Raw genomic sequence first — 6,919 nt, 5'->3', positions numbered from 1 at the left:
CGATGTTAGAGAAATTAGACTCGAAAAACCCACCGGAAAAGCTTCCAAAAAGTCTCACTAAACACAACTCGCTATGGGAGTTACAATACCATGGCTTATCAATACCACATTGGGAAAAACCATGTCACTTTATGTGACACTTATTTATATCACATTAATTAAGATGGCGCAACTTTTTGACCATAAATATAAGACTTTAATATACCTATACAACTAAGAATATTTTACAATATTTTGTGGAGATTAAATTTCTACCATCCACTTAATAATTATCGGCAATTAAATTAAAATTAAAATTTTTTATTCCAAAATAGACATGCTTACCAAGGTAATTATTGATAATTAAATTAAAATGATAGAATCTCTATGCCAAAATAAGCATGCCTATCTTAATAATTAATATTATTACTTAAAATATATATATATATATATATATGAATTAAAAAATAAAGACATACATATACCAGATTTTAAATAGCGTGATCTTGATTGTGTATAGGCTTTATTACAATAAAATAGCTTAAAAACACATAGTCAAAATAACCACAGACCCATTTTATAATGAAAATAATATATATATATATATATATAAATAATTTTATATTGTATCTTTAATTAAATTGAAAATAAAAATAACGTAACTATTTTTGAAATATTGCACACGGGCCAAATCCTTAAAAATAAAATTTTGGAAATCCTATATATGAAAATAGACATACATATTTGTATGAGGTTTAGTGTTATTAATGTATGGGATGAAATACCATTCAAAAACACAAGAAAATATATTCTAATACTAATAATTTATTTCATATATAATATAAGTATTATTTTACCTATAATATAATCCAAGAGTTGTAAATGAGGTGTAAACGGTTTAGTGTGATTAAATTTTCCTGATTAAATATGAAGAGTTGAGAATCCTATAGGAGTTAAATAAACAAGAAATAGGAAATATGTCGCTGAAGTCTCTTGGGATGAAATTTGTCTAGATTCTGGTGATTTTGGTGCCCTGAGCGAATAAAGAATATCCGTCACGAGTCTCTAGTAGATGAATTTTATTTATTTTGGTGCCCTAGGTTTTCAGTTTTACTGTATTGTTAATCTTGTTGGTTCTAGATTTCCGGATTCCGAGGACAATGGAGGATGCAATCAATAACCGCGATGGTTCGCCTTCGAGCTCGAGACCGGTTACCATGACTGTCAGGGGGTCGCACAATTTCTTAATACAGGGTTATTCCCTGGCCAAGGGCATAGGCGTTGGCAGGCACATTTCCAGTGAGACTTTCGCTGTGGGAGGTTATCAGTGGGCCATTTATTTCTACCCGGACGGCATGAGTCCAGGCGACAATTCGCTTTATGTTTCGGTTTTCATAGCACTGATCAGTGAGGACACGCACGTCCGCGCTTCCTACGAATTGACGTTGGTGGATCAAAGCGGGAAGGGCGAGCACAAGAAGTCTAAGGCCAAGAACAAGAAGTTCCACAGCCATTTGAACAAGAAGCCTTGCATTTTGAAGAGTGGAGGAAGCATGTGGGGTTATAAATGGTTTTTCAAACGTACTGCCCTTGAAACATCCAATTACATCAAGGATGATTGCCTGAGATTGAAATGCAAGATAGGTGTTAAGGTCTCTGCCAGCGAATACGCTAGGTTGCACTTAGCTGCTGTTCCAGCACCTGCTCCTGAATCAGAGTTAGGTTCAGACTTTGGTGCACTTTTAGAAAATCAAGAAGCCTCGGATGTAATTTTTGATGTGGGTGGGGAGAAATTTCATGCCCATAAACTCGTTTTGGCTGCACGATCCCCAGTATTAGGAGCAAAAATTTCCGACTCTTCAGAGCAGAATAATGAAGTTCTTATTACAGAGATGGAGCCTAGAGTGTTCAAGGCTATGCTGCATTATATTTATAGAGACACCCTTCCTGATGAAGAGCCGTCGTCGCCCAGTTCTTCGTCTTCTTCAATAACTGAGACATTGACAGAGCGGTTACTTGCCGTAGCAGATGCGTATGGTTTGCCGCGAATGAGGCTACTTTGTGAATCAAAATTATGGAGAAACATATCTGTAGATACAGTTGCATCAACTCTTGCTTTGGCTGAGAGTTGCCATGCAACTGATTTGAAAGCTGCATGTCTCAATTTTGCTGCAGAAAATCTTGCAGAGGTTACGCGTTCAGAGGGTTTTGAGTATTTGAAGGAGAAATGCCCTCTGCTTCATTCAGAACTTCTAAAGACCGCTGCTGCACTTGAGGATGATTGGATTTGAAAGTCGTAGTAGTGTTTGGGCTCAAATTTCCTACGGCGGCGACATTGATGGCAGGAGAGTGAGACCAAGAACATAGCGTTTAGAGTTCCGGTTGGTCTGTGGAGTACCGTTATAAGAATAATGACATTGTTGAACGTTAACTGGGACTGACTTTCATTGGTTGTATGTATCTGTGCACGCTGAGAAGGCCATTTGCTAGAAAGTTAAACTTCAGTCCGGCGGAATTATGATGGCCATTTTTAAGATACATCTCTGTTTGTGCTTAATGTGAGAATCGTAGTTGAAAGTATACTTGTAATAATCATTTCTGCAATATTGGCATCGGTGTTCCCGCTGTGACATGGGTACAGCATATTATTGCTCAGTTTTTCGTGATGTGTTGTGCTCAGGCTTTTAGCTTCTATTTTTGATCAATTTATAAAGAAATTTGTCTTGCTCGTAAACTCCTTTGGCAGCAGGTTATATCAGGTTCCTTCTTGTTATAGTATGATCAGGCCTTTGATGCTTGAGAGAACACATGAATTTATTATACATGCTCTAATAACTTTTCCCATAATTCTGATGGGAACGGGACACACTGTTTGTCATTTTCATATTCATGCGATTCTCTTATTCATGTGTTTGCTCATGCCAATATTGGTTTTCACCTTTTTCCGTGAGGTAGATTATAGGTTTTGAATTACTGATAAGTAGTGGTTTTTTCTTTAAATAATAATTAGAAAATTTAAAATTTTTATAATTAAAAGCATAGTTACCAAATTCGAATTTGAATACGAATTTGAATTCGATTCGTAAAAAATTCGATTACCTAATATAATACGGGAAAAATTCGAAAGTATAGATCTTCAAAAATAAAATTATTTTTAAATTAAAAATAAAAATCTATACTTACAATATATTTAAAAAGAAATCACATCCTCAAATTCTAAATTTTAATATAACCCTTAAAAATGAAAAATAACAACATTATTTATTAATAACTAAAACAACCTAAATCTACAAAAAAAATTCAAAAATATAGATCTTCAAAAATAAAATTATTTTTAAATTAAAAGTAAAAATCAATATTTACAATATATTTTAAAAAAATCACATCCTCAAATCCTAAATTTTAATATAACCCTTAAAAATGAAAAATAACAACATTATTTATTAGTAACTAAAACAACCTAAATCTCTCATTTTAGAATTAGCTTTTGAGTAAAGCACACTTTCAAACATTCTACAGAATTCAAAACAGACGGGAGGGGAGAAGCACACCCGAACATTAATTCATTGTTTAGATTTCGTTACTAGTGGGAAAGAGGAAAATTATGAAATTCAAATAAAAAAAAATGGAAATTATATATTTTATAAATATTTATAAATAAGAATTTATTTTTCTTTATGATAAGAATTTATTATTTTTAACAAGTATAAACTTACTATTTTTTATTATATTTTAATACAAAATTTATTGTTTTTTACTATTATAATTTTTTAATATGCAATTTATTATTTAATATATTTTTTTAATATAGAAATTTCTATTTTTTATTTTTAAATATTAATTTTTTTATTAACAAAAATTCTTACTAAATTAGATATTAATTCTAATCTTTTAATATAAAAAATTTTGTTTTTAATGTTTTAAATAATATAAAAATATCTATTTTTAAATATTAAATTTTATATTAATAATTTTTTTTTTTAATTCGATGATAATTATAATATTTTTAAATTATAACTTATGTTTTAATATAAACGAAAAATTATTTAACAAATTCCATCATAATTGTCATATTTTTAACTCACCATTTACTATCTATTATATAAAAAATTTAATATAAAAAAATTATTGAAAACAAAAAAACCGTATCGAATTCCAATATCCGAATTTGCAGCCGAACCGAATCGTACTGTCGAATTTTCGAATTTTTCTGGCCAGTACGGCCGAACTTGGTAGCTATGATTAAAAGTGAAACATAATTATTAGTATAAATATTATGAATATGATAATTTTTTTTTTTGAAATTTTATTGTTTCAAAATGTTTTCATACAAAAATATATAACACTATTTAAGCTTAGTTTAGTCACAATGTGTCTTAACAGAATGGATGATAGTTTAGATGTTTCAAAATGTTAACAATTGTTACTATAAAGTCTAGAATACTTAAATAAATTGAATTACAAGAAGTAAGATACAAACACTAAGTAGTTAGACATAACATCAAGAAACAAATCAAGTAAAGGGGGTTGGATCCTAAGCACTAGTTCCTCCTAATATTAGAGGTTTCACACCACATTGGAGATGATCTCTTATGTGATCAAGTTGAGCATGAAACTAGCAAGACAAAAGTGCTACGTTGAACAAGTTGGATTTCATTGCGGCCTTATGATAACATTGTAGTCTTCATGTTTTTCTTCACTCAACCCAAGAGTGCCTTCATATGCCATGGGAGGGTAATGGAGTTCACATATATTTGGCTCCATCTTACCCTAGTATATCCAAGGTCATGAACCAAATTGACTACTTTAGCTTGAATTATTGAGTCTGAGTAGGCTTGTTAGTCATTCATAGTCAAGGATTCAAGTTGATGAATTTCCTCTTGACTTTTGGAGAAGCGGAGGAGTGGAAAATGGTTGTTGCATCTACCACTAGACCCTCAATGGCACACCCTTTTTTGAGTCATATTACATTAGGTTTCCATAGACAAAGATAAAAGTATCACCCATAAAACCTAGAAACCATGGGGGTTGTAAATTAGAATACTAAATAAAAATAAATCCGAGGGAGAATGAATTGCCACGAGATTTTGTGTTGGCTTATTGCTAAATGGAGCAACTGAGGGGAGGAAAATAAGGACTTTGGTTAGGGTCCAATCACCATTGAGAGACAGAAATACCAAAACTAATGCTCACCACCATTGTGCTATGAGAATTACATTTATGAAAACACCAAACAAAAGATAAACCATTAAAAAAGATGATAAAGAAGAAGGAATTGAACATAGAAAGAGTTTCGCAATGTTGGGTGACCCACCAAGAATGATCGTAGACTAAAGACCATTTTCTTTCTTTCTTGTTTCCTCAACAAAGAAACATTTTATATAGGGTGGTGATGGTTTTAAATATTTCTTTGGGGCTACTAAGAATGATAGTCGGTAAATTGGGAGAGCATGAAAGATGAACTTGAGAAGGACTAGACTACACACCAATTTGAGTATGTGGAATGCCCAACTATTATGTTTGTTGGATACTCACAAGCTTTTCTCCATGTGCGCATCTCCCGAATACTTAGCAGGGAGTTTACCTATTTGGAAATCCCAAAGAGGAGTTAGATTCTCTGAACAAGAATATTACTATTAAAAAATACATATTCAATTTGTCAGAATTGGTCATCGTACGTAAGCCTCCATGAATTCATTGAGAGTGGTTTTCAAAGTCATAGTCTCCCCCACTATTGGAATTAGAAAGAGAATAATATCATCAATGAATTATTGATGAGTGATGGGAATATCATTACTATATATGAAAATTCATGTGACGTTATCTTGATGCCCTCATGCTAGTCCCTCTTTTGTAAGTATAAACATGATGGGAGAAGGACCCCCTTGTCAAAAGGTCTTCAAATTCATTGTTGTAGATCCATTCAAAAGAATGGAAAAGAATGGGGTAGAGACTAATGATTTGATCCAAGAAATCAAAAAAAGTTAAAGGCTAGGAGGGTTTGGAGAAGGTATTCCTAATTTAATTGGTCATCATTTTGAGAAGTCTAGTTTTATCAACACTCCAACTTACTTGGATCTATTTGGGGAATGGATAACCTCATTAGCTCCAACTTCCTGAGCATAATTTGGCATCCTTTGACAAAATTGGTCTGCTCTAGTGAAATGATACTATGAAGTAGAGGTTTTAGATGACCATGGAAGATATTTGTTATGGTTTTCCTTAACCGAGACCAACGAAAACGATTTTGACCTTGGACTCATGAATCTGTTTGATCTATGTAAATTGCTTGATGAGGGTTTAAATCAGTAAGAAAATGGCAGAAAATTCATAATCGAGGTACATTGCTTCAATAGAAAAAGAAAATATCTAGTCTTCAATATATATATATATATATATATATATATAGTTATGGTTAATATAGGAAATCACTGGTATCGAAATCATAAAATGAAAAGAGAATACAAAGACTCAAATACATGAGTGTTAATAGCTCACTCCAATCCAAATATAAAAGATGAGTGAGGACTAACAAACTTTATAGGAGGAGATGAGTAATAGTATCCAAGATCGAGTCATTAGCAAGAAAAAATTTAACCACAAATAAAGAATGAGATCTGAAAATTTTCAATCAATTCAATAACTCAGCACCAACTATATATTGTGATAATTAAGATATACATAGAGAGATCTCGTTGACCAATGTATTCTTAGGAATGAAATAAAATTGTACAATTTGTTTCTCCATTATTAGATGGAAAAGACAATTTTGAATAAGGAAATAAAATAAATTGAATTTTACGTGATAGACTTGAAAAAATAAACACTATGTCATCAATTCTTTTTACATACAAAATGCATTAAACAAACAAATAAATAAATGTTCGATTGATATATTGAGAGTTTCTCTGAGTACCTTCCAACCTCAACAAATGATGCA

General features: G+C 31.8%; 1 pseudogene; it reads left to right on the top strand.

Moving 5' to 3' along the window:
- Positions 1-1,139: 1,139 nt before the first annotated feature.
- Positions 1,140-2,346, top strand: LOC149159114 (BTB/POZ and MATH domain-containing protein 4 pseudogene; annotated as a pseudogene).
- The last annotated feature ends 4,573 nt before the right edge of the window (positions 2,347-6,919 follow it).

Source organism: Pinus tabuliformis, chromosome 5_2, assembly GCF_031772625.1.
Source record: "Pinus tabuliformis cultivar Carrire ecotype Pingquan chromosome 5_2, CPIR1, whole genome shotgun sequence".
NCBI lineage: Eukaryota > Viridiplantae > Streptophyta > Pinopsida > Pinales > Pinaceae > Pinus > Pinus tabuliformis.
Note: the sequence above shows the minus strand (reverse complement) of the source record. Positions and strands in the feature narration are given on the sequence as shown.